The following is a 26,370-nucleotide window of genomic DNA, read 5'->3' as shown; positions in this document are numbered from 1 at the left end:
GGAAATATATTCCCATCCACACTGATGATGGGGGTGAATCGTTCAACTATTTTGGAAGACAACTTGGCAATACCCATCCACATTTCAAAAGTGTATACCCTTTAGAGGGACTTCCCTGGCGGTCCAGTGGTTAAGACTCCACAATTCCACTATAAGGGGTGCGGGTTCAATCCCTGGTCAGGGCACTAAATCCTGCATGCCACGTGCGATGTGGCCAAATTAAAAAAAAAAAAAGTGTATACCCTTTGGAGAAGCAACTCTGCTTCTGGGAATTTATCTTGCAAGTATTAATAGTTGTGCTCACCTGTGCAAACATATTCATTCAAGGATATTCACTGCACCATAGATATAACAGCAAAAAGCTAGAAAAAAAATCTAAATTTAGTGCTAAGTGTCCATAGCAGAGGATTGGTTAAATACACTTGGAGCATATAGGCAATGGAAGAGTAAGAAGCAGTTAAAAAGAATGAAACAGATCCATACAAACTGATTTGAAAGGATGCCCATGATATAGAACTCCAAGGACAGAACAAACTATGTAATTCTACAATTCAGTTTTCACTTTTTAAAAGTATTTATGTGCATACTATATGTTCACCTGTGCAAAGAAAAACTTGGGGGGGAGGACATACCCCAAACTGTGGTTACACTTCTCTTAGATGTATATGGGAGTCAGGGCTTTCTCTAGATTTTATACATTTTAATACATTTTGTAATTAAACTAAATTGTGTGTAGTGAGGGAAAGGAAGTAAGATTTCCTCATAGTTCCACCCTCTTACCCAGAGATTAGTTTTGCTAAAAATGTGCTGTCTTTCCCTGTTCCTAGCAGCATTATTCACAGTAGCTAAAACGTAGAAGCAACCCAGGTGTCCACCAATGGATGAATGGATAAGCAAAATGTGGTCTATCCATACAATAGAATATTACTGTCTTAAAAAGAAGGAAATTCTAACACATGCTATGACATGAATGAACTTTGAGGACATTATACTGAATGAAATGAGCCAGTCACAAAAAAACAAATACCGTATGATTCTACTTATATGAGGTCCTTAGAACAGTCAAACTCTTAGAGACAGAAAGTAGACTGGTGGTTGACAGGGGCTGGGAGGAAGAGGGGAGTCAATGCTTAATGGGTCCAGAGTTTCAGTTTTACAGATGAAAAGAGTCCAGAGTTGATGGTGGTGATGGGAGCACGACATTGGGAATGTATTTGATACCAGAACTGTACATGTGAAAATGGTTGAGATGGTAAATTTCATCTTATGTATATTTTAACACACACAAAAAAATTAGTGTTCTTTTAGAATTTTCTCCATGAATACATCTATATTTATATTCACCCACCTGTGCATTTATTTTCTATACGCAACAATGAGTTTGTGCCATCCGAATTCGTCTGCAATTTTCTTTTCCCTTCTAATGCCACGTCCTGGCCATCCTTCCATGTCAGTGCCCGTGGGTGTCCCTGCCTGGCATGCCCCCATGCAAAGGCATCATCTATTTCACCAGCCACCCATTGATGGACATCTGGGCTGGCTCCAACTTGGGGGCCTTATGTCTTGAAAGATTTTTGTCGACCAAACTAAATTTATTAAGTAATAATTAATTTGTTTCCCCATTTTTTATTCATCAAAGATGCACAAACTACAGACCAGGGCTTCCGATTAGCAGGAGGCTCCTGGAGCCGAGAGAATCCCAGCCAAGAGCAGAGAAGGTGGGTGTCTGAGGGAACCCGGATGGCCTATGGAAGACAGATGTGTGAATTCCCTTTGTGTGTCAGATTTTTGCTTTTTTAACACAGGAGCAAAGCCAGACCCCAAACAGACAGGGGAGGGATGGAGAGGGCATTGGGAGTGGAAAACTCTGGTGGAAGGGTTTTCAAGACAGGAGGAATAGCAATAACAAAGGCACAGAGGAAGGAGAGAAGATGGTTTAAACTTTCTGAGCCTCTGTTTTCCTCATCTGTATGATAGGCATAGTCTTTCCTGCCTCCTCTCAGAGTCATTCTGAGGATTTGCATAGTGGCACATAGTAGGGCCTCAAGAAATCCAATAGATGGTTAAAACAAACAAACAAAAAAACAACTGAGGTTTCCCTGGTGGTGCAGTAGTTAAGAATCCGCCTGCTAATGCAGCAGACATGGGTTCAAGCCCTGGTCTGGGAAGATCCCACATACCGCGGAGCAACTAAGCCCGTGCGCCTCAACTACTGAGCCTGTACTCTAGAGCCCGTGAGCCACAACTACTGAAGCCCACGCACCTGGAGCCCGTGCTCTGCAACAAAAGAAACAACGACGATGAGGAGCCTGCACACCGCAAGAAAGAGTAGCCCCCGCTTGCCGCAACTAGAGAAAGCCCACGCACAGCAACGAAGACCCAACGCAGGCAAAAATAAATTAATTAAAAATAAAAAAGTTTATCATTAAAGAAAAAGAAAACTGAAAATGAGGTGGAGCTTCTAGCTTGTATTATTTCAACAGATATATACCGAGCTCAGGGCTGATGGCGGGGGGTGGAGAAATGAGGAAGACCCAGGTGCTCCCCTCCAGGAACTCAAGTCCAGGCTGTTTTGTGTGTGAGGAAAGAACGATTTCCCACAGGGAAACAGTGTGTTGCCTCAGAAACAGAACTGGGTGCTGGACAGGGCAGGCAAAATAGCTAGGAGATGCAGGCTGGTGGTTGCCAGGAGCTGGGGGAGGGGAGGATGGGGAGTGAGTGCTTAATGGATGCAGGGGTTCCTTTTGGGGTGATGAAAATATTTTAGAATTAGAGGTGGTGGTTGTACAACACTGTGAATGTGTTCAATGCCACTAAGTCATACGCTTTACGGTGGTAATCTTGCATTACATGAATTTCATGTCAATAAAAACAGAAATCAACTCAGGGCAACTTAAGGGCGAATGCAGGGAATGTGGACCCCAACTTCCTGGGATCAAATCCCAGCACATCCCTGCCTAGCTTTGCGAAGTGAAGCTAATTCCATAACCTCTTGGTGCCTCAAGTTTCCTCCTCTGTTAATTGGGGGTAATAAACTTCCACCTCATAGTGTTGCCAGAAGGATTAAATCAGGTAATAGTTGTAAAGCTCTTAGCAGAGCCTGGCCCAAAGTAAGTGATCAATAAATGGTTGTTGTTGTTTTTATTATTACTGGTGAGGGAAAATGTGTTCAAGGCAAGGGGAACAGCCAGCAATGGCAGCCGCAGAGATTTAGGTGGAGATATGGAACAGGCTGTGAATAGCAAAGTGTTTGGTTGGGCTGAAGATGCCTGCGGGTGTGAGGAGGGGAAGGTGAGACAATCCTCTCTCTAGATTCAACTCGTCTGACCATAATATTTATTGCAAAGAATAAATATGTAGTTTCCATGTCATACTTCTTACCGGACAAGGAAAACAGCCATTCTGCCAGGAACTTGAATGTGTATGATGTTTTTAAAGGGACTGTGACAAAAGCAAGGTTTGGTTCAGTTGCAAATGTCCCATCGTTTCAAGTAACATTTTTTTTTTTTAAGTGCTAAATTCCTTAACTTGAGATATCTGGTTCTCTTTATTTAACGATAATTTATTTTTATTTTTTTCCTTTTTGCTGTATGCGGGCCTCTCACCGCTGTGGCTTCTCCCGTTGCGGAGCACAGGCTCCGGACGCGCAGGCTCAGCGGCCGTGGCTCACGGGCCCAGCCGCTCTGCAGCATGTGGGATCTTCCCGGACCGGGGCACGAACCCGTGTCCCTTGCTTCGGCAGGCGGACTCTCAACCACTGCGCCACCAGGGAAGCCCTCAAGTAACATTTTGTGAGCGCATATGAACTATCTTCTCTTCTGTCTTTATAGAAAACCAATTATGCATTGTTGCTTGTACAATAAATTATTTAAAGAAGTACACATTGGGCTTCCCTGGTGGCGCAGTGGTTGAGAGTCCGCCTGCCGATGAAGGGGACGCGGGTTCGTGCCCCGGTCCGGGAAGATCCTACATGCCGCAGAGCGGCTAGGCCCGTAAGCCATGGCCGCTGAGCCTGCGCGTCCGGAGCCTGTGCTCTGCAATGGGAGAGGCCACAACAATGAGAGGCCCGCGTACCGCAAAAAAAAAAAAAAAAGTACACATTGATGCCTATTCTGTTGTTTAGGGATGTTGGCAGAGCTTTACGTAGCAGGGTCCCATGGAGGGTATATGGAATGTGTATTTAGCCCCTTCAGAGGTTTTAGAAGCCAATCAGATTGGTGGTGTATTCCTTCAGGGTGGCAGTTGTGGGATGGGATTCAGGAATGGTGTGCACCAGGGGTTCTTAGAAAGTGTTCCTGCACAGTGGCAGGAACTAGAGAACTCGGAGAACTGGCCTCCTCTCTGGATCTTGCTCCAATTTACCATGCAGCTTTGAACAGGTCACCTAACCTCTCTGGTTTCAACAGGCCTCAGCATCACCCCCCTCCCCAACTCTTATACTCATGCTATGCTTATGAATCTGCTTCCACCAAAAGATAGTCCCTTTCAAGAGCAAGGAGAAGCTTCCATTTACCTTCTTGTTCCCAGTGCTTGGCATGGTACCCAGCACAATTTAGGTGCTCCATAAATGTTTGTTGATTAAATGAGTGAATGAGTGAAAAAGTAGGTGAAGCTGTAAAAGGAAGAGGTTGGGTGTGGTTGATTTAAACTGGCACCACAGTAGCAGCCCCTGAGACATATTTTCCCAGCTTTCCACTAAAATACCTAAGAAGGCAGCAAGAATCCAAAGCTCACAGTGCTGACACCCAAGACTGACAGGCGCCTGTTGCCAGAATCTGGGAGGAATTTCCATAAATACAAGGCAGATGGAGCTGGGTTGAGATAAACAATCGGGAACCTTTTCAAGTTTTAGCTTCTGAAATAGGGCACTCCTCCAGGGCAAAAGGAGGTAGGAAAATACTCAACCCCTTTCCCCACTTACAACCCCAGACTGTGAGACCCACAGTCTGTGCCGATCAGAAAATGGGGTAGTGAGAGGGGAGGGGGTTTTCTCCACTGTATGGGGTCAACTCTGTAGGCAAAGTATTCTTCCTCTTCCTGGCCTGTACTTCTACCATTTGGAGACTGAAGTTTACAGAAGGCAATAGGTCAGGGGGGATGGAAGGGAGGGAAGAATGTCAAAAGCATTTTGTATCCTGAGAGGAACAGCTTCCAGGAGTGCTACAGGTGAGGGAGAAACAGACACAGTGTATGCTGGGATTGTAGTTTTTGATGTCCTCCCTTAGTTTTTGTTTGTTTGTTTGTTTGTTTTTGCTGCACCAAGTGGCTTGTGGGATCTTAGTTCCCCGACCAGGGATCAAAACCGAGCCCTCAGGTTGGCAGTGAAAGCGCAGAGTCCTAACCACTGGACCACCAGGGAATTCCCTCCTCCCTTAGTTCTTTATGCCGTGGGACAGAAGGGGATCCGTTCTCAATGGGATGAACGCCTGGTTAACACTCGCTCTAGTGCTATGCAGAGAACCAGCCTTCCTCTCCAGGTGTCGATGATGAAGTGCTGGGGTCGGCCAGTACCTTAGTGGACGATGAGAGGTGCCGAGGACAATTCACACACGCTGCCTATTGCCTCGACTACTCTCCTGTGTCCCAAGGTACCGTGTGTATTGTCAGGAATCAGATGCACATCTCTATGGAGCTTGGAAATAACACCTTGACACCCATGCCCACACCCAGTAGAGAACAAAAAGCACTATGAAGCCTCTAGACCAGAGGTCCAGGCCCCAGTGCCTTCAGGGGCCAGCAGGAACTGTGTGAGGATAAAGTAGGTCAAGTGTAAGAGGGGGTTGAGGAGAACCAGGGAACTGGGCCCCTTGATGTCCAGTTCACAGATGAGAAAACAAAGGCTCAGAGAGGGGAGTGACCTGTTCCAGGTCTCAAAGTGATTTGGACCAGGGTGGCTTCTTCATTCTGGAAGCTTCCTCAGAGGAAACTGACAGCACTGCTGGCCTTATCAAGAGGCAGGAGAGGTGTGCGTTTCTGAGGGACGGAGGTGGAAGAGGCCACTAGCCTGGGGCTCCTGGCTCTGCCACTGGGCTCTTGGGTCTTGCCCCTCTGCCAGCCCCACCATCCTTCTCTGCCTCACTCCTTCCTTGGGTCTGTCCCTGCATATTCTCTCCCCTTCACCCTGGCCTTCCTCCTCCCTCTGTCTATTTCTCCCTCTCTCTTTGTCCCTTCCTCTCTCTTCTACTCAACAAGCTCTTAATGAGTGCCTACTGTGTGTGCATCACCGGGCTGAGCCCTGAGTGCAGCATAATTCGCTCATCTGGATGCCGGATCATGTTCCCCATTGCAGCTTCCAGATCTGCAGAAATGTGGTTTTACAGTAAAAAAAAATACAATGAGTTTCTGCAAAGCTAATGATAATTACCCTCCAGACACAATCACTCGAAATTAGCTGGAAAACTAACCCAGGCTTTGAACTTTGTCCCTCCTCAGTAATTTTGACTATGAAATACCATCATTTATGCTTAAGAAAGAGCTAGTGAGCAGGATGGGAGACGTGGCCTTTTGCTAGGCTTGCAATAACTAAACAGGCTCAGACAAGGCAGGGTCGGGCAACCGCTCTGCAATGCCTGTTCCTCTTTTCCTCCGGAGTTCATCCCTGATCCTAGCAGCTCTAGTTACAGCCAGGATTTCCTTCCTCTACCGAGGCTGCGTGAGCTGGGGGGCTCAGGTGAAGGAAACCTGAAGGCCCCATTCTAGGACCTTGGGCCACGCTTGCATTTACACCTTACACACAAAACTACAAACCCCTCTGTGATGGTTAATTTTATATGTCAACTTGCCTAATTAAGCATTATTTCTGGGTGTGTCTGTGAGGGTGTTTCGGAATGAGATTAGCATCTGGACCCATGGACTCCATAAACTGACAGCCCTCCCCAAATGTGGGTGGGCATCATCCAATCCTTTGAGGGTCTGAATAGAACAAAAGGTTGAGGAAGGAAGAATCTGTTCCCTTCTTTGCCTCCTGCCTGACTGCTGACTTCGGACAACTCATTCCATCTTCTCCAGCCTTCCAACTGTGATTTAAACCATCGGCTCCCCAGGTTCTCAGGCCTTCAGACTCAGACTGAACTATACCCTTGGCTTTCCTGGGCCTCCAGCTTGCAAACAGCAGATCGTGGGACTTCTCAGCCTCCATTATCGTGAGAACACATTCGTCATGATAAATCTCCTTGTATACATCTACCAGTTCTGTTTCTCTGGAGGACCCTGACTAATACACCCTCCTCCCCCATCCCCTCTCTTCCCTCCACCCACTACCCAGCCTTAACCTTCTTTGGCAAAGTCATAATGTGCTATTTGTCCTAGGATTAAATTAAGCCCAAACTTCTGGTTCCCTCCACTACTGCATCATCATGCTACAGGGGCAGGATTAAGCGTCCTAGGTTGGTTTGGGTCCTCTCTGTCCTTTCTTGGTGAAAACCATCATTTTAATGATAACTGTCTTTAAGTGTGTGCAAATTATTTTATGCTTTATGCAGTAATCAAAATGATGCGAGACAGACATTATGTTGAAAGAAAGAAGCCAGATACTGTATGAATTCACTTATGTGAAGGGTAAGAACAGGCAAAATGAATCAAGGCTAAAATAATGATTCCCTCTGATGGGGCGGGGGTGAGTATTAATGGGCAAGTGACATGAGGGAACCTTCTGGGATGCTGGCCATGTTCAGAATCTTGAGCTCAGTGGTGGTTATGTATGCATATACATTTGCCAGCATTCATTGAACTGGACACTAAAGATATGTGCTCTTTACATGCATTACACCTGAATTTTTTAAAAAATACATGATGGTTAGTCTCTTTCCAATGCAAGTTAGTGCTAAAATTTCTCTATTTTCTGCTGTCTTTTGTACTATTGGCTTTGCTTCATTGGCAGACAAGTATTGTTCTTTACTCCTGCCAACTTATTTTTAAGGAACAGTTATTTTTGTAGACTGCCCTCCCCCATCATGATATTACTCCCCCAGTATAGCTCATAATCCAGAAGGAAAGCTAAGACTCATACTCAAGTAAGAGTAATGTAGAGTTTCAGTGGGAACTGGGGGGAAGGGGGTGAGAATCTCTAAGAATGAACTTTAAGTATGTAAAGAATGTTCTCAGCAGAATTAGTCCAATCTAGTTGGAACATAGGAAGAACAAACTGGGATTCCATAAGGCTGGAGTCAGACATAGAAGGCTTGGATGCCAAGCTACAGTTTGTTGTAGTAGACAGTGGGGGAGCCACTAGGGTTTTTTGAGCAAAAGAGGAGCATGATCAAACCCATGCTTCCCAAAGAGAAATATGGTGGTGTGACCAAGATAAAGCAAAGCCTAAAGGCTGAGAAACCAGTTGAAGAGGATATTCACGGCTGCAATAGACCAAGCAGCGAATAACAGGGCTTGAGACAGCAGAATTAGATGATAGATGCCATAAATAATATGGCCATTGGGTATAGAGGTCAAGGAAGAGAGAGGAGTTGATGAAAAGGAGGACACAAAGGCATGGAAGTTGGGAACATGGGATCTGGAGTGAGATCACCTGGGCTTGAATCCCAGCTCCCCCTAGGTACTAGCTGTTTGTCTGTTTTTTTAAATAAATTCATGTATTTATTATTTATTTTTGGCTGTGTTGGGTCTTCATTGATGCACGCGGGCTTTCCCTAGTTGTGGCGAGCGGGGGCTACTCTTCATTGCGGTGTGCGGGCTTCTCATTGAGGTGGCTTCTCTTGTTGCGGAGCACGGGCTCTAGGCATGCGGGCTCAGTGGCTGTAGCTCGCGGGCTCTAGAGTGCAGGCTCAGTAGTTGTGGCTCACGGGCTTAGCTGCTCCACCACACGTGGGATCTTCCCAGACCAGGGATCGAACCCGTGTCCCCTACATTGGCAGGCAGAATTCTTAACCACTGCGCCACCAGGGAAGTTCCTAATTATTTTCATTATCACCATAATTATTCAAGTTAATATTAAGAATGCCTAAAAGAAGGAGAGTGAAGGGATGGGAAGATGATGAGTTCAGTTTTCTTTTCAGCAGAAGCTAAGAGGAAACACATGGTTCACCATGTTCTCTTTTCCTCCTGCCGTGAGACCCCTGACATCCCAGACAGAGGCCACTCCATTGGCCTGAATCTCAACAAGAGGATGACGTGGAACAGAGGCACAACCTTCCCACAATTTGCATGTAACATAAGTGAGAAATAAACCTATGTTGTTGTAAGCCATGGAGATTTAGGAGATGTTTGTTACTGTAGAATAATCCAGTCTCTCCTGACTGTTGCAAAGGGCAAATGAATTGCTCAGTGACCCCAATCTGTGATATTGACAAGGTTAAAGCAGAAAACTCCCACGGGTTCTTCCAGGAAGGCTTACAAATAAGACTTGGTGCCAATCATTTCCATCATAACAACAATCACAGCAACAGACTGTTAGCACATGCCAAGGGGGATAATTTGGGTGGAGTGGGTAGATGCTCTGTACCCAGTATTTTACTGTTAAGGGCAAATTTGCAGAGATTTGGAAAATTGGGTTCTGTGTGGAGTAAACATACTGAACAAGTTTTCAGCTACAACACAGCTGAGCTCAAGGGAATGGGGTTTGATAGTTAGTGTCAGCATAATGAATTTCTTTTAAAAAAGGCTCCAGAATGTCTGCAAAACACTGTCAAGTCAAAAATTGTGCCTGTGGGGTTTTTTTTTTCGTTTTTTTTTGGCGGTACGTGGGCCTCTCACTGTTGTGGCCTCTCTCGATGTGGAGCACAGGCTCTGGACGCGCAGGCTCAGCAGCCATGGCTCACGGGCCCAGCCGCTCCGCAGCATGTGGGATCTTCCCGGACCGGGGCACGAACCCATGTCCCCTGCATCGGCAGGCAGACTCTCAACCACTGCACCACCAGGGAAGCCCTGTGGGTTTTTTGAAAGCAATTTCCCTAGCCACTCTGGCTAATAATATCTCATTTTGTTAACTCCGAAAGAAGGTCTTTTTAAAAATACTGTAACATGTCATTTCCCAGTGTAAACCCTTTCAATGACTTTCCATGGCCTTGACGATCAAGTTGAAACTCTTCAAATGACCTACAAGTCCCTTCATAACTGGGCCCTGCTTACCCGCCCAGCTTCACACCTGGGTGCTCTCCCCTCACATGCTATGATCCCACCACTCAAGGACTGAAAATTCCTACTAAAAGCTACACCCACTCTGCCTCTGAGCCTTTGCACTTGCTGTTCCCTGTCTGGAACATTCTCCTAACCATTGCAGAAAGATTCAGTTCATGTGTAGGGTACCAGCAAAGCAGATGCTCCAAATGTTCAAAATAATTTAAATGTTTATTCTTCTCTGAAAAAAATATTGAACTCAAGCAAAATCACAAGGGTTTTTAGAGTTCCCTTGCACTTATTTTGCTGTTTAGTATTGTTTCTTTTGAGTCACACATAGGGCCCCATCATAAGCTCTACCATGCTTCCTTCTAAGGTAAAGATCTTAACCGGACCTGGTTTCTGGCTATCTTGCAGTGACAGCAATGTTCATTACCAAAAATCAAAATGAAAATGAAGCAAACAAGCAAAAAGAAGAAAACATTAAAAACAAACTCCCCAAAACTACAGTTCCACCTACTCAGAAGCTATTTCTATTAACACCTTGATGCTAATGATCCTTCCAAACCTTCTTTTGTGTGTATACAAACATACGATGATTTTCTTTTTTAATGAGATCATACAGGGTATATAATTTCTTACCATGTTTTCTCATTTAATATATCACAGCTATATTCCTTGTTAATATATTTATCCCACATAAATTTATGGTCATCTAGTATGTCATTCATTCTCTCATTCATTCACTCAGCAAGTATTTGCCTAAAATTGTGTCTCTGAATGTATTTGACTGAGCCTCTATTATTGTATTTAGGTTCTTCCCAACTTCTCACAGAGCACTGCCCTTAATATCCTCATAGCTAAACCTTTGTGTATATACTTTGATGATTTTCTGGAAGTAAATTCTCAGAAGTGGAGTTGCTTGGTCCAAATAAAACCCCTTGCAGGCTTTTGATACTCTTAATCGGGCATATTTGGTTATCAGAAATAGACACCAACTTGAACTAGCTCAGGTTAAAGGTGGTTTATTAAAAGGACATGGGCCTCACGCAGGGTGAGAGTAGAACAACTTGAGGGTTCTCAGCAGGCAAAGTACATGGCCTTTCAGTCTAGTGCTCCCACTGATATGACTCCACATCAACTCAATCAGTCTTTGTTTCAACTTCATCCAAATTATCAAGAAAGAGGGAATCTGGTTGGTGTAGCCTCGGACTATGGAACTGGCTCTCCTGCGTCAGGGAGGCTCATCTGGAACTGATACCCTCCAATCCCATGAAGTGGATCTCAATAACAGTTTGAGAATAGAAATGTGTCAGCAGAGAAAACATAACCTCCTTTTCCTTTGTAAACAGATCGCCATTCTCAGAGCATTCTTTTGGTTGTAAGCGACAGAAACCCAGTTCAAACAGGCCTAAACATGAGGATTTGGAAGGGGGTTTGGAGGACTCATTAGCACCAAGGTGTTAATAGTAATAGCTTCATGTGACTGGGAAATTCAGGCCTAGATCTGCCATCAAACACTGCTGGATCCAGGAGGTCTACTGCGTCACCAAGACTCTCTCTTTCCCTCTCTACTCTGCTTTTTTCTGCAATGAAGTTATTTGCAGGCCATCTCTTCCCAGGGTGAGATTACGACAGCCACCTGCAGTTCCTGGCTTATATCCCCAACAGGAAGAGGGCACTCCTTCCCATCAATTCCGGCCAAAGTTCCAGAGTTTACTCCTATTGGCCAACATGAAAGAACTGATCACCAAGGCCAAGGGAAAGGAATATCCGGTTTAGTCAGGCTTAAGTCCTGGGGCTGCCCCTCAGGCCAGGCAGTGAAGTCAACCCCACCTGAACCACATGAGAGTAGGGAGTAGGAAAGCAGTGACTCACAAAAGAAAATCAAGGTACTTTTGCTAAGAGAAGGGGGATGGTGCTGGGCAGGAAGCACCGACAAGTGTCACTGCAGAAATATAGTAGGGTTTTGTTGTCTTCCAGTAGAGGAGATGACCATTCTTTTCTTATTTCTCCCAAAGGACAAATAGGATGTTTTGTGAGCTTGTTGAAAGGAGCTGTGCTGTCCAATAGCACCTTCTGTAATGATGCCATCCAGTATAGAAGCCATTAGCCACAATGTTGCTATTGAGAACTTGAAATGTGCCTAGTGGGATCGGAAAACTGAATTTTTAATTTTAATTAATTTAAATTAAAATCACCCCATGAGGTTAGTGGCTACTGTAATTGGATAACACAAAATAAAAGCCTGCTAAATTTTTCTGGTAGCAGTGTATAGAAGAAACATGAGGTCTTCAGTGCATCGTGACTTCAGAAAAAGAAACTCTCCTGCCCTTGTCTGCTGGCAGGGAAACTTTCTGAGTCTCAGGGAGTTTTTCCATGAGAGCGATGGGAGGTCTCCGCTGTGTCCACGGGGCTGGCGGTGAACATGGCGCCTTGTAATGAAATAACTGAAACATCATTGTGACTGTAGAATCAAGGGTCTTCCCTCCTTATCTCCAAAGCGCCCGTGTTTTACATGAAAAAGCGTTTCTAATTAATAGGCCAGCCCCTCTTGAGTTTGATAAAAACAGAGGAGAAAAGGATTTGATTAACCCACAATCTTTTCAATTTGGCGTGTTCTGCATGAGTGAAGTGTGTTTTCTGCAACGGAGCCAAGCCGGGCCTGTCCTGGTTCACCGTGATAACATTCTTCCCTTTGTGCAGCCCCGATTCACCCCCAGCCTGCCAGGAGAGGCCGGTATGAAGAGATTCTCAGAGGTAATCACCAGCGCCGCTGCAAGGGTAATCTGGATTCTCATACAGACAGTGACCCACCCGAAGAAGGAAAAGATGACAAAGGCTTCCACTGCCTCCAAGTGAGAGAGTTCGTTCAGTCCCGAGACCGAGGGCTGGAGGTTGGGCTGAGCAGCGATGGGAAGGACCATGCATGCAGAATGGTAGTGGGACACCCAAAGTCAAAAGGTCAGGGGCTGGGATGGGGCAGAGGAGGAGAGTCAGCTGTAGTGGTGTCCAGTGCGATGACAACCCGGTGTCTGCTGGCTCTCCCAGCTCCGGCTTGTGCCAGAGGAAGCCCTTGCTGCCGGGGGTGGGGGGGGGGTGGGGGGGTGGGAAGCAGGTCAAAGAGCAATGTGTTCTCTGAATAAAGACCCAACTTCATTTTTCTCTGTCAACGCAGAGATGAGAAACTTCTTTCTCCTCCTTGCTGAGAGGGACAGGCTAGGTGGCAGATAACACCTCTCTAGACAGGTGTGGTGGTTTTAAAACATGACTGCAAATCCTTAGACAGTTCTTGCATTGAGATGGGGGCTCTCTGTCCTCTCCACTTAAATCTGGATGGGCTTATGACTGCTTGGCCCTGTGGAATCTGGAGGAAGTACGCTCTCTGACTTCTGAGCCTGGGTCATAAAAGGCCATCGGCTTTCACCTCATTCACCAGAACCCTCATGCTTAGAGGCCTGAGCTACCATGTAAGAAGTCACCCAGTTTGTGGTACTTTGTTATGGCAGTCTTAACAAACGAATACTTCTTCAATCTTATTTGGTTGTTGTCAGAGGTTTTTTGGTTGTTCTTTTCCAGTATTTTATTATGAAAAATTCCAAGCATACAGAAAGGTACTCATGTACTCACCTCCCACATTCTACAATTAATTATGTTATGTTTGTTTTATTACATGTCTATCAACCTCTCCATCCTTCCATCCTTCTATCAATCCTTTTTTTTTTCAAAGTAAGTTGCAAGCATAATACACTCCATCCTTAAGCACTTCAACTTGTATATCATGAACTAGAGTTCAATATATATTTTCTCTTTTTTAGGTGAAATTGAAATACAGTGAAATGCACAAATCTTTTGTGTCATTTCATGAGTTTTGGTAAATGTTTAAACAATGTAACCCAAACCTCTATCAAGGTACACATCACCACCAAACCCAGAAAGTTCTCTCATGTCACTTCCCAGTCAATTCCCACATCTGCTTTCCTAAGAGGATACCGCTGTCCCGATTTTTCTTAATATAGGTTAATTTAGCCTATTCTAGAACTTCAGATATATGGAATCATATGACATGTACTCTTACATAAGGCTTCTTTCACTCAATATAATATTTTGATTGATTCGTATTTTAAGAAAGCCGTAAGAATTGGTCCAAGTGTTTTAGCACCTTGTTGAGAAAAATGAATAAGAAATAACACATAAATCAAACAATGAATAGTAACATGTGTTCCACCCTGCTTGGTGCTAGGCAGTGTCCTGGGTGCCTGGGATACAAGGCTGAATATAGCACAGTCCTGCCCTCAAGAAGTTCACGGGTACCATAGCCAGAAAAGGAAAGGAAAGAATCAAAACAAAAGTATAATTCTGAGTAATAAAGATAAGAACAGAGAAATGGAACAAAAGGAGTACAAGTTTCTCAAACTTGATTTCAGCAGTATTATTGTTTGATATTTTTCTTTAAACCGATTCCTTTTATTTTACTAAGCTATTTCTGAAGTCACAGTGCCCTTGCTAATTTTGTCAGGTAAGCAATGTGTTCAGCTAAAAATGCTTTCTCTGACTCCCATGTAGCTAGGAGTGGTCAGGAAACTTAATTCAGGCCAATAAAATGTAGGCAGAAGTCTGTTCAGTAGACTTCCCAGAAAACTGTTTGCTTTCCTAATTTAAAAATTGATGATGATGATGGTGGTGGTGGTGGTGGTTATGGTGGTGGTGGTAGACAGACTCAGCTGGTACAGCCTTTTCCCTCCCCCCTTTCCCTTCTTCCTGCCTGGAATGAGAGTGCAATTCCTGGAGTACAGCAACCATTTTGAGGCCATGAGGATAAAAGCCCCATGCCAAAGAAGAAAGCAGGAAGTGAGAAGGAGCCTGGATCTTTCATACTATCCTTGGATAGCTCTACCAGCCTTGGACTGCAGACGTCCAAAAATCTTGGAGATTGAAAAAAATTAACCCCTTACTTATTTAAGCCACTGTTGGTTGAATCTTCAGTTATTGGAAGCCAAATACATCCCCAATTAATACATTTGAATTTGATGGGCTGCTTATTTTTTTCCTAGTTTAATTCAAGTAAATGTACAATTATTCAAATAAAATTGCTTTGGGGTACCATCTGAAATTGACTCATATAAACCAGAGGAAGGTGATACTTTTAGAAATTCTGACCTAGAAGGGTCATTAGTTTTATTGAGCATTTCAGAATTTACTAAGATTTTCCTCCGTGACTCTTTTATTTAATCTCCACTACAATTCCATGAAGTAGACAAGACATACTTATTGTCCACTTGCTATAAATGAGGGGATGGATGGGGGTGAGAGGTGTTAGTGCCTTGCTAAAGATCACATAGCTAGTCAGTGGGGAAGCCAGCAGAATCTCACAACGTTAATATCACAAATGTTGATTGAACGTGAGGCACCAGACACTGTGGATACAATGGAGAATAAGATAGATAAATACAGTCTCTGCCCCTGGAGTAACAGGGAAAACAAACATTGAAGCGAGTGATGGCAACTAAATATGAACAATGGTATAGAGGAAATTTAGAGGTCTGAGGAAGCATGAAAGAGAGTCTCTGTCTTAATTTGATTCCCCCAAAGCAGATCACAGCTCAGAGTTGCCTCACCGGGTGAGAAGCTGGAGTATTTACCACCTCTTCTCCCTTGTTGGTTGAGAACAGCTCCTGGGGGTATCAACTCCCCAGCTTCTGGCCTGTCCCACGCATGGGACAAAGCCCCCCAGGCAGGCATTTGGAAGAAACCCCTGTACCAAATCTGTGTGCAGATGACCCCAGCGTGGGCAGAGATATGCCTACAGGCAATGACTGTCACAGGTACCTAATCTAGTGAGGGAAGCAATGCAAAACAGAACCTCTTATTTGCCACTTAATGCTGCAATCTGCCAACATGAGACAATCTGTAAGACAGGCTGACTTAATGCTATAAAATGCCCAAATAACTTGACATTTGACCTCCTGGTTCATCCACAAGGCTGACCCAGGTTAAACCAAAATCCCATAGTGGTGCCCGGATTTGAGGCAAGATCAAAATACACTCCCTTCCAGAAACCTCCTCAGGCACCCAGCCTCCCATGAGAGACCAGAGAACCAGCAGCCAGTTTCCAGCTTCTCCTGGGCTTCCTGCGGTGCGTGCTTCTGTCCTCGCTGACACACTGAATGTTCTCCCCCAAATTATTTCTGAGTTCTCCTGGCAGCGGCTCTGCCTCCCCCGCCTCCCCTCCCCTCTCCCTTTGGCAGATCTGTGTTATAAAATAAGAGCCTCGGGATTATGTCTGTCTGACAACTGAAGAATGAGCAACGGAGCAGATGCAGAGTCTTACAAATCCCGTGAATTATACATGGCCATCTGCAGCCTCGAGCCGTCCAGGATTTCCACCCCACACCACAGCGTTCCATATGGAGTCATATGTTTTTAGTACTGGAGCCATGCTGTCAACGTCCAGCAATCCGTCATGTGGCACATGTGTGATGCAAGCGCCCAAATAAATGTTATCAGGCCCAGGAGTGAGGAGCAGGGGAGCACAGCGGCTCTCACCACCTTGTCTTCTCAGAAGGGCGGTTGCTTGTACAGCTTTTTGAAATTTCAACAAAATACTAAACAAATACTAAATCTCTTTTCTACCACTAGGAAAGCAAGTCTCCTACCCTCCACCGCACAAATGCCCTAAGAGAGGCCTGATTTTAAAATAAAATGTAAAAAGTCATTAGATTTAAGTTCCACGCTGGTGGATTTTAATGGATTCTTCGGGCATGGCGCCCTGGTTCCCACTACCTTCTTTATGAGAGCTTGGCTCCTCCCCTGTGGCCAGTCTGAAATCACATGACCCCACCCTGGCTGGAGCTGTCTGGCTCAGGCTGGGGCTCTGCCCAGTGCCTGGGCCAATCAGATTCTCTCATTCAGAAACTGGGATTCAGGGGTGCTACTCAGGCTGTGGTGGGACGACCTTAAAGAGGAAATCTGGTGCAGTGCAGAAGCCTTCTTGTGCCATGTCCATGAGGACATGAGAGGAAGGAGAGAATCTAGGCTGCAGAGAGAGAGAGAGACAGAGACAGAGAGAGACAGTATGAATGAATGAACGAATGAACGAACATGATAATCTCTTTGCCAGCCCCTTGTTGTTACTTTCTCTCCGTCCTGAGCTACTCTCTTATCCCTGTGTCTAAATTCTCCTTCTTGCCCAATGGCTGTTTCTTGGCTGAAGGTTTGTGGTGAGAGAGAAGGAACCTGTTCAAGGCCTCTGGGTCAATCAGCCAAAAGATGGTGTGTCTGGAGAGAATCTCCCTGCCTCCCAGTTGGGAGAGGAAAGGGATGGAGAGAATAGTGGCTAACACTTTCAGGGCACCAGGGAGGGGACACTGAAGAAGAGACACTTTTACTGGGCCTGGGTAACCTTTCCTTAGAAACACCATGGGTGTCCAAGGAATTGAGAAGGTGATCTAGCTCTTGTTGTTCCAGTAACAGGAACATCTGGGCTTTGTGCTGTTTTGCAGATACCAACTTTATGTCCATAGGGGATGCCTGTTGTCTGGCCTCTCTGACATCTTTTTGTCCTCCTCTGGTAACAGCACCCTGATTTTCCTTTGGGAGACCACCCCTCTTCCACTTGGTGCATGTGGCTTAGTTGGACTGATGATCTTCTCGTATTAACCCAGGCCCAGCCCATTAGAATTACAGGAGTGGTTTCAGGAAGGGACCTTTGGTCTAGTCCGGACCAATAAGAGTTGGCCTGAGACTTTTGCTGGAGCTATTAGGAAAGAAGTACTCTCTTTCCACAGGAGTCACTGAGCTCGTAAGTTGTAAGCCTGGAACTGCTGTAGCCACTTTTGCCACTGCAAGAGGAGAAAGAGTCAATACAGAAGAAAGGAGGGAGAAGAGATGAGAAGCAGGTGGAAAGAGGAATGAATGACAGCAGGAGAGGGAGAGATGGATAAAGTTCAGATGATACACTGTAAAGCCTGGATCCAGCTATGCCTAAAGTCCTTCATACTGGTACTTCTCATTTACATGAGTCAATAAACCCCCTTGTTTGTGTAAGCCATTGAGTGTTAGGGTTCTGTCACTTGCAACTAATGGAGTCATGAGTAATGCAATATCTTATACATCCCGAACCAGCACCACTTCCTTGAAGCTAAAGATGGGGGAGGCTTTGGGAATAACCAGAGGATAGAGGGTTCTCTGGAGAGACTAGTGCAGCCAGTGGTTGGAGGAATGGGAGGCGAACCACACTGGGTCAATACGATGTGAGACTGAATCTTGAGAGCTCTCCCACATCATCAGGAAGCTGTCTCAGTAACCTCTGCCTCTTACATGTGTGAATAAATGTCCTGAGGGTGTAAAAACAGGTTCTCATGGCCCTGAGGAATCTTAGTTCCTGTAACAACAACAGCTGAGAAGACAGAAAAAGACACTTGTAGGCCTCTCAAGAACCAGGACCAGTCCTCACACGCCCCAGGGCTTTTGGTTGAGACACGCCTGGATCTGAATCTCAGTCCCACCACTTCCCAGTCCTCTTTCCTGAGCAAGCCCTTCACCCTTCTAAGCCTCAGCTCCATATCTGTAGAATGGAGTGATGAGGGAACCCACCTTATAGGGACATGGTGAGGTGTAAGAGAAATAAAGTACCATCACCTTGGCCATATACACCATTGGGGGGTACCAGAGGTGCTTATAGGTTGGACAGAGATTAACAGTTTTTATTTTAATACTTATGTTTTTATTGTTAAGGTTACTATCTGCTTTTGGCAAGTGATACTGATTTTCTATTGATGGCAGTGATATGAAGTTCCTTTTCAAATAAATTTATTGAAATAAAAAAGGGGGCCATCAAGAGTCACATGGAAAGCTGCTCAACATCACTAATTATTAGAGAACTGCAAATCAAAATTACAATGAACTGTCATCTCACACCAGTTAGAATGGGCACCCTCAGAAAATCTATAAACAACAAATGCTGGAGAGGGTGTGGAGAACAGGGAACCCTCTTGCACTATTGATGGGAATGTAAATTGATACAGCCGCTATGGAGAACAGCATGGAGGTTCCTTAAAAAACTAAAAATAGAATTTACCATATGACCCAGCAATCCCACTACTGGGCATGTATCCAGAGAAAACCATAATTCAAAAAGACACATGCACCCCAATGTTCACTGCAGCAGTGTTTACAATAGCCAGGTCATGCAAGCAACCTAAATGCCCAATGACAGAAAGATGGATAAAGAAGATGTGGTACACATATACAATGGAATATTACTCAGCCATAAAAAGGAACGAAATTGGGTCATTTGTAGAGACGTGGACAGACCTAGAGACTGTCATACAGAGTGAAGTAAGTCAGAAAGAGAAGAACAAATAATGTATATTAACGCATATATGTGGAATCTAGAAAAACGGTACAGATGAATTGGTTTGCAAGGCAGAAATAGAGACACAGATGTAGAGAACAAACGTATAGACACCAAGGGGGGAAAGTGGGGGCAGGGGGGTGGTAGTGGGATGAATTGGAAGATTGGAATTGACATATATACACTAATAAGTATAAAATAGATAAGTAATAAGGGCTCTGCTGAATTAAAAAAATAAAATTTCAAAAAAAGGGGGCCAATTTGAAGAAAAACATTAGGTCAAAAGTAGTATAGATGGCATTTTCCAAAATTGTGTAGGGGAACTCAAATGACTAGTTTGAGGAACACTGAGATAATGTCCAATGCCTGGCACATAGTAGGTGCTCACTAGAAGTGCATAGACTGAGATGAGATAGCATTTGACCCTGGCTGCAGGCAGTCAGGCCTTGACTGGATGTAACCATAAGAGAAGGAAGATGCCAGAGGTATGTGACCTTGTGGGGTAGATGCTCTTACGCCTGATAAAGTGCCAGATGCACAGTAGGTGACTCAAAGTGGTTCTTAAAGGGAAGCATGAATCTCAAAGGAAATGATTCTGAGAGAGGTCAGCCCCAGGGAAAGCCCTGGAACTTGGAACAGTGAATTCAAATCCCCTCTTTGGGTCTGGAAAGCTTCCCACCTCAATGCCTGACCCCTCTTGACAGCTGTCATCACACCCAGCATGCAGGAGGAAGGGGAAGCCCCGGGCAGAGTCCTGCAAAATGAGTGCTTTTAGCTGCTGGAGGAGGTCACGGGGACTGACTCTAGGCGGGTCATCTTGCTGGAACTTGGAGACAGATCTTCTCTAGAGGGGGGAGCTGAAGCGGTCTCAAACTTAGATGGCTTTTAGGGGGCCACACAGGGAAGTAAATGAATAAAGTTGTCAGATGTGAAACAACGATCCCTGGGGGTGTTTTTTCATCAGAAGGGACATATGCCCCACCCAAGGTGACAAATTCACTGAGTTGCTTCAGATCACATGAGATCCTGTATGTAAGTGCTTGGCACCATGCCTAGCACCCAGATGGTGCTCAAGAAATGGTGGCTATCAATGAGGTACCACCTCAGATTGGTCAGAATGGCCATCATTAAAAAGTTTACAAATAACAAATGCTGGAGAGGGTGTGGACAAAAGGTAACCCTCCTATACTGTTGGTGGGAATGTAAATTGGTGCAGCCACTATGGAAAACAGTATGTAGTTTCCTAAAAAACTGAAAATAGAACAGCAATCCCACTCCTGGGCATGTATCTGGACAAAAATATAATTTGAAAAGATACATGCACCCCTATATTCATAGCAGCAATATTTACAATAGTCAAGACATGGAAACTACCCAAATGTCCATCTACAGATGAATGGATAAAAAAGATGTGGTACATGTAAACAATGGAATATTACTTAGCCATAAAAAAGAATGAAATAATGCCATTTGCAGCTACATGGATGGACCTAGAGATTATCATACTAAGCGAAGTAAGTCAAAGAGAAAGACAAACACCATATGATATCACTTATATGTAGAATCTAAAATATGACACAAATGAACTTATCTATGAAACAGAAACAGACTCACAGACATAGAGAACAGACTTGTGGTTGCTGTATATACGTATAACTAAATCACTTTGCTGTACACCAGAAACTAATACACCATCATAAATCAACTATACTTCAATTTAAAAAGAAAGAAGAAATGGTAGCTATGATTACTGTTGTTATTCATGAGCCTAAAGGGCAGGTCCAGAACCAAAGACTGCCAAGTCCTAAGAAAGTCCAATGCCCTGCTGATTTTCTGACTCTAGCCCACAAAGGAACCTGGGAAGAAGAGGAAGGAGAGACCATTAAAAGAGTTGAAAGTGAGTGCTTCAAGAAGGGAGAGTTCAGGGTGAAGAGGAGTGGGACAGAGACAATAGCAAATACTAAGGGTTGATCCACTCAACATCCTTCCTAACCTCCTTTTCCTTGCTTTTCTACTACAGAGGCTGAAAATCTGAAAAAGAAAAACTTTCACCTTCCCAGACTCCTTTGCAGTTGGGAGTGGTTACAAGACACAATTCTGGCCAATGACATAATCAGAAATCTGCAGGGGATTTCTGGGAAAGACGTTGCCACCTTCCACCTGCCTAGAATATAGATGTGATTGATGACCTGAGGAGCTACAGCAGCCATTTTGTGGTCATGAGGGAAAGGCAAAATAAAATGAAAGAAACATCTGACCTAATGCCATTGAGCCATTTAACCAACTGCTTACCTCTAGATCTCTGGCTATAAACAATAATTAAAAAATTATATTTTATGTTACCAGATTTTGGGGTTTCTATTACTTGCAATCATGAGCAATCTAAACAGATATAAGGACTGTTTGACTTTTTCATCAATTTATCTGAAATATTTTGATAAACATTAAAAATAAATTTAAAAAATAGGTAAACAGAATGTTTAGAACTGGCCACAGGGGTTGCATGGCACACACATGGTTCCTGGGGTTGCCTGGCACACACATGGTTCTTGTCATTTTTTGGTCAAGGCCCAGTTTCCCTTCTAGTCCCATGGTTCCTGGGCCAAGTCCTCCCAGTGTCTTCAAACACCTCTTTGGCAGTTAGGGGAGAATGCTGCAGATGTAGTCTCTTTGACAATCCCCCTTACACTCTTGCACTTTGCATCTTGACATTTATAGATTTTCACCTAATACTGTAAACTAAGATAATTGTGCTGAGGTCCAATCAATTCAGTTAACTTCCCAGGACAAATACGAGCCAAAGCTTGATAATGGGATGGAAGCCTGAGCTCCTTTCTATTGCTTACTCCTTTTTTTCTGATAAAGCTACTGCATGAAGGTCTCAGAAATACTTTTCTGAATTCCTCTCTGCCTTATCTCTGTTTCTTTAAATAGAGGTGAAACCGAATAGTCAAGAATCAGAACTTCGCCTGTCATCTTTTTTTTTTTTTTTTTTTTTGGTGGTACGCGGGCCTCTCACTGTTGTGGCCTCTCCCGTTGCGGAGCACAGGCTCCGGACGCGCAGGCTCAGCGGCCATGGCTCTCGGGCCTAACCGCTCCGCGGCATGTGGGATCTTCCCGGACCGAGGTACGAACCCGTGTCCCCTGCATCGGCAGGCGGACTCTCAACCACTGCGCCACCAGGGAAGACCTGCCTGTCATCTTTGACACCTCCCTTGTCCACTCTATCCTCAAGTCCTACCTATTTTACCTCCTCAAAATCTCTCAAGGCCATCTCCTTTCCACCTCCCCTGCTAACACCCTGGTCTAAGCTGCCATCAATAAGTTGATGTCATCCTCTATTTCAAACCCTCCAGGAACGCCATCTCACTCAACATGAAGACCAACAGCCTACCAGGCCCCGTGTGATCTGGTCCCACGTGACCTCTGCAGCCTCTCTCTCCTCCACTTTTTCCCTCACTCTCCCCATTTCAGCCACATATGTGCAAGGCCCCCTCCTACCCTAGAATTTTTCCCTGGAAAATTCTCCTACCCACCCATCCCCACACTTTCTCTGTTTTTCCCAACCTTCCCAACTCCTACTCATCCTTTGGCGCTAATTCAGTCCCTCGTCCAGGAAGTCCTCCTGGATTCCCACTGTTATAGAATGAGAACTCCCTAAGTGCAGGATACAACATTCCCTAATGTAGTCCCAGCATTTCAACAGCTCCTGACACATAGCAGGTGCTCAATAGATGTTTGTTGAATGAATAAATGAATATTGATGGAAGAAAATAAACTAATGTACTAATAAGTTTATTACAAACTTATAAGTACAAAGGGGCAATGAGGGCTTTGATCACAGCTGTGTTTGGCATGAGAGACCACCCTCCAAGGCAGCCCATACATGCTCTGTTAGGAATGTTTTGGGTTGAAGTAACAGTAAATTTAGCAAAGATGGCCAAAAATAAGAGTTGGTAAACTATATTACACAGGGCAAATTTGTGGCCCCTGTGAATTTTTGAAAATAAAGTTTTATTGGAACAGAGTCATGTCCATTTGTTAACATACCATCTATGGCTGATTTCATTATTCAACAGAGTTGAGTCATCACAACAGAGACGACATGGCCTGCAAACTTAAAATGTCTACTATACAGTCCTTTATAGAAAACATTTGCCAAACCTTGGCCTAAAAGAACAAGGGTTGACTTTTCTCATGTAACAAGAAATCTGGAAGAGGAGGCTTTCAGGATTGGTTTGGTGACTGAGAAATACTCAGGGTACTGGGCTAGTGTCTCAGTTATCCTCTTAGCCTTCCCCTCATGGTCACAGTATGGCTGCCACAGCTCCAGGCATCACATCCTCATACACACGCATTCAGAGGAGGAAATAACTGAAGGCTTAGAACAGAGAAATTCTCCTATAACATGCTTTCCTCTTATTAGGGAAGAAACTGTCTCAGAATCCTCCAGAGGTTGTCCCTTACAAGGAAGAAAAGAAGGATGTACTGTTAGTGGGCAACCACAGTGTCTGCCATGACTTTCCCTCCCACTATATTTCTCTTACATTTGACCAAATGGCGTTCAGGTCAAATATGGAAATATGGTAAACCAAGACACCTTTCTTTTCTTTACAAGCACCAAGGACCCCATCCTGTATTAGTACATAGTAACTATCAGTTGTTGAATGCTTATTCTGTGTCTGACATCATTTCAAGCACGAATCCTTCCTTATTCCAACCCTATAAGGAAGGTATAATTATTGCCATTTCACAGGGGAGGCTACTGAGGCACAGAAAGCTCAACTCACTGGCTCAAGATCACCCAGCTCGAGGTACGCAGCAGAGTCAAGATTCGAACAAGCAATGTGGCTCCAGAACAGCTCACCGTGACCACTCCATGTGGCGAAAGCCAGTCCCTGGAATGCAGGGAGGGAGTTCTTTGAATTGTAAACCAGGAGGGGGCACATCCCGTTTTGCTTTGGGGACCACTTTCGCTTGTCAGGAGGCGACAGACTGAGGTACTATCCACTTTGGGGCAACTGAACCGCCACCAGAAAAATGACCCATAAACTTGAGACAGCGCAGGCGTCCTCTGTGGATTCTGCCCTACTTCACATCCCTCCCTTAATTAATTAATAAAGCCCCGCGCCTCTCTCTGCCTCGCTGCTTCCCGCCCTCCCCATCCCCGCCGAGATCCTGTCTTTCCTCCCTGCAGCCCAGCTCCGCGTTGTTCTCTGGCCTCTGCAGTTGCTCCTCATGTGGAGGCGCCTGAAGAGGGAGACCGGACGGAAGGTACCGGCTGGATTTGCGCAGCCCTTAAAATGAGGGCTCCTTCTCATTGAATCTCAGTTTTGTGAAGTCCTCATGCCAAGCCTGGCCTCTGCTCCAGATTCACCCCAACAGGCAGAGGTTCCAAAGAGAAGTACAGTCCCAGAACAGGGTCAAGTTCAAAGATGTGATTCTGAGCTCTAGCTAAGGGCACATTCTCTCCCTAGCTTCCTATTTGGGGACATATCATCTATGAACAGACTGATTCTGGAATTACATGGTGTGGGAAAGAGCTGAGGGCCAACATTCAGACAGACCTGGGTTCCAGTCCCAGCCCACCAATTCCTGGCCAAGGCATCTTAATCTCTGTGTTTCAGTTTCCTCTCCTACAAAACAGAAATAATCGCAAAAACTGGATGTTTGGGAATTAGGTGACAAGACATGGAAATCACTTAGCACAGAGCCTGGTACAAAGTATTGTGGTTACTGTCATTGGAACTGTTAGATTATTTTATGACTCTCCAAGGCACTTAGCACACTGCCCTTGGAGAAGCAGAAAACAGTAGGAGCTAAGCAGAAAACAGTAGGAGCTAAGATCCACAGGCTCTGGATCCAGTCTCTGTGGCTTTAAATTCTGGCTCAATCATTTCTCAGCTGTGTGACCCTGCAAGTCACTCTACCTCTCTGTGCCTTCGTTGTTTGATCTTGAAAATGGTAATAATAATAGTACCCACCTCACAGGGTTGTTTTAAGGATTAAATAAGACAAGTAAAAGACAGAACAGCACCTGCACAGAGCTAGCACTCAATGAATGTTAGCTATTATTATTTTCTGACACTCAGTAACTTCTCAGTAAATTAAAAAGCATTCCTTTGATGGTGGGATATGATCAGTGGTGGGCAGGTAACAACTGAATCTCCTCAAAAAAGAGCGTATACATGTGTATGTGTACATAAGTGTTTTTTATCATGAATTTTTTCTAATGTAAAAAAGTGCAGCACAAAATCTACTAATAATATTTGTAAGAAATACTAAATTTTGTAATAAATAATTTCATTGATTTTTGCCAAACTATATCCATCATCTATCTGTGATTGCAAGTCAATCATGATTTGACAAATGAAGTTGCACCTCAACCATGAGTGTAATTCTGAGATGAATGTTGGTTGATTTTTCATTTACATTAATGAGTAATGTGAAAGTGAAACAATGAAGATGTAAGTTAGAACTTCACTTGTCCATGAATGATGTGAGCAACTTCTTTGCTCAATTGAATAATAGTTCTTGAATACTGGGAGAATATTTCCCCCAATATTTAGCACTATTCACAATGAAATGGGTACAGCCCGACACACTTTAAAGTTTAATCTGCATTATTAACATTTTGTTCATCTCTTTATTAGGGTGAGACAATCAACCACACAAAGCCCTGATTTATAGCAACTGCAGATTTCCGTGGTGTAAATATTCCCACTATGGCCTAATTCATGCTACCACTGCAAAGCCACTGAATGTGGAGTTGGGAAGAGAGGCACAGTGAAACACCATTACACAGTCGTTCCACCACACAGGTACGATAGACCAAATGAGCATAGATAATAGCAAAATGTTTAAAATAATTAGGAAGTGATGAGGATTGCATATTTACTACCTGTTTTTACTTTAATCTATTCAAGTGTGAGATTATATAATGTAAT

The sequence above is a fragment of the Mesoplodon mirus genome (assembly GCF_964341445.2).
Source record: "Mesoplodon mirus genome assembly, chromosome: 13".
Lineage (NCBI taxonomy): Eukaryota > Metazoa > Chordata > Mammalia > Artiodactyla > Ziphiidae > Mesoplodon > Mesoplodon mirus.
This window is presented reverse-complemented; position numbering follows the sequence as displayed.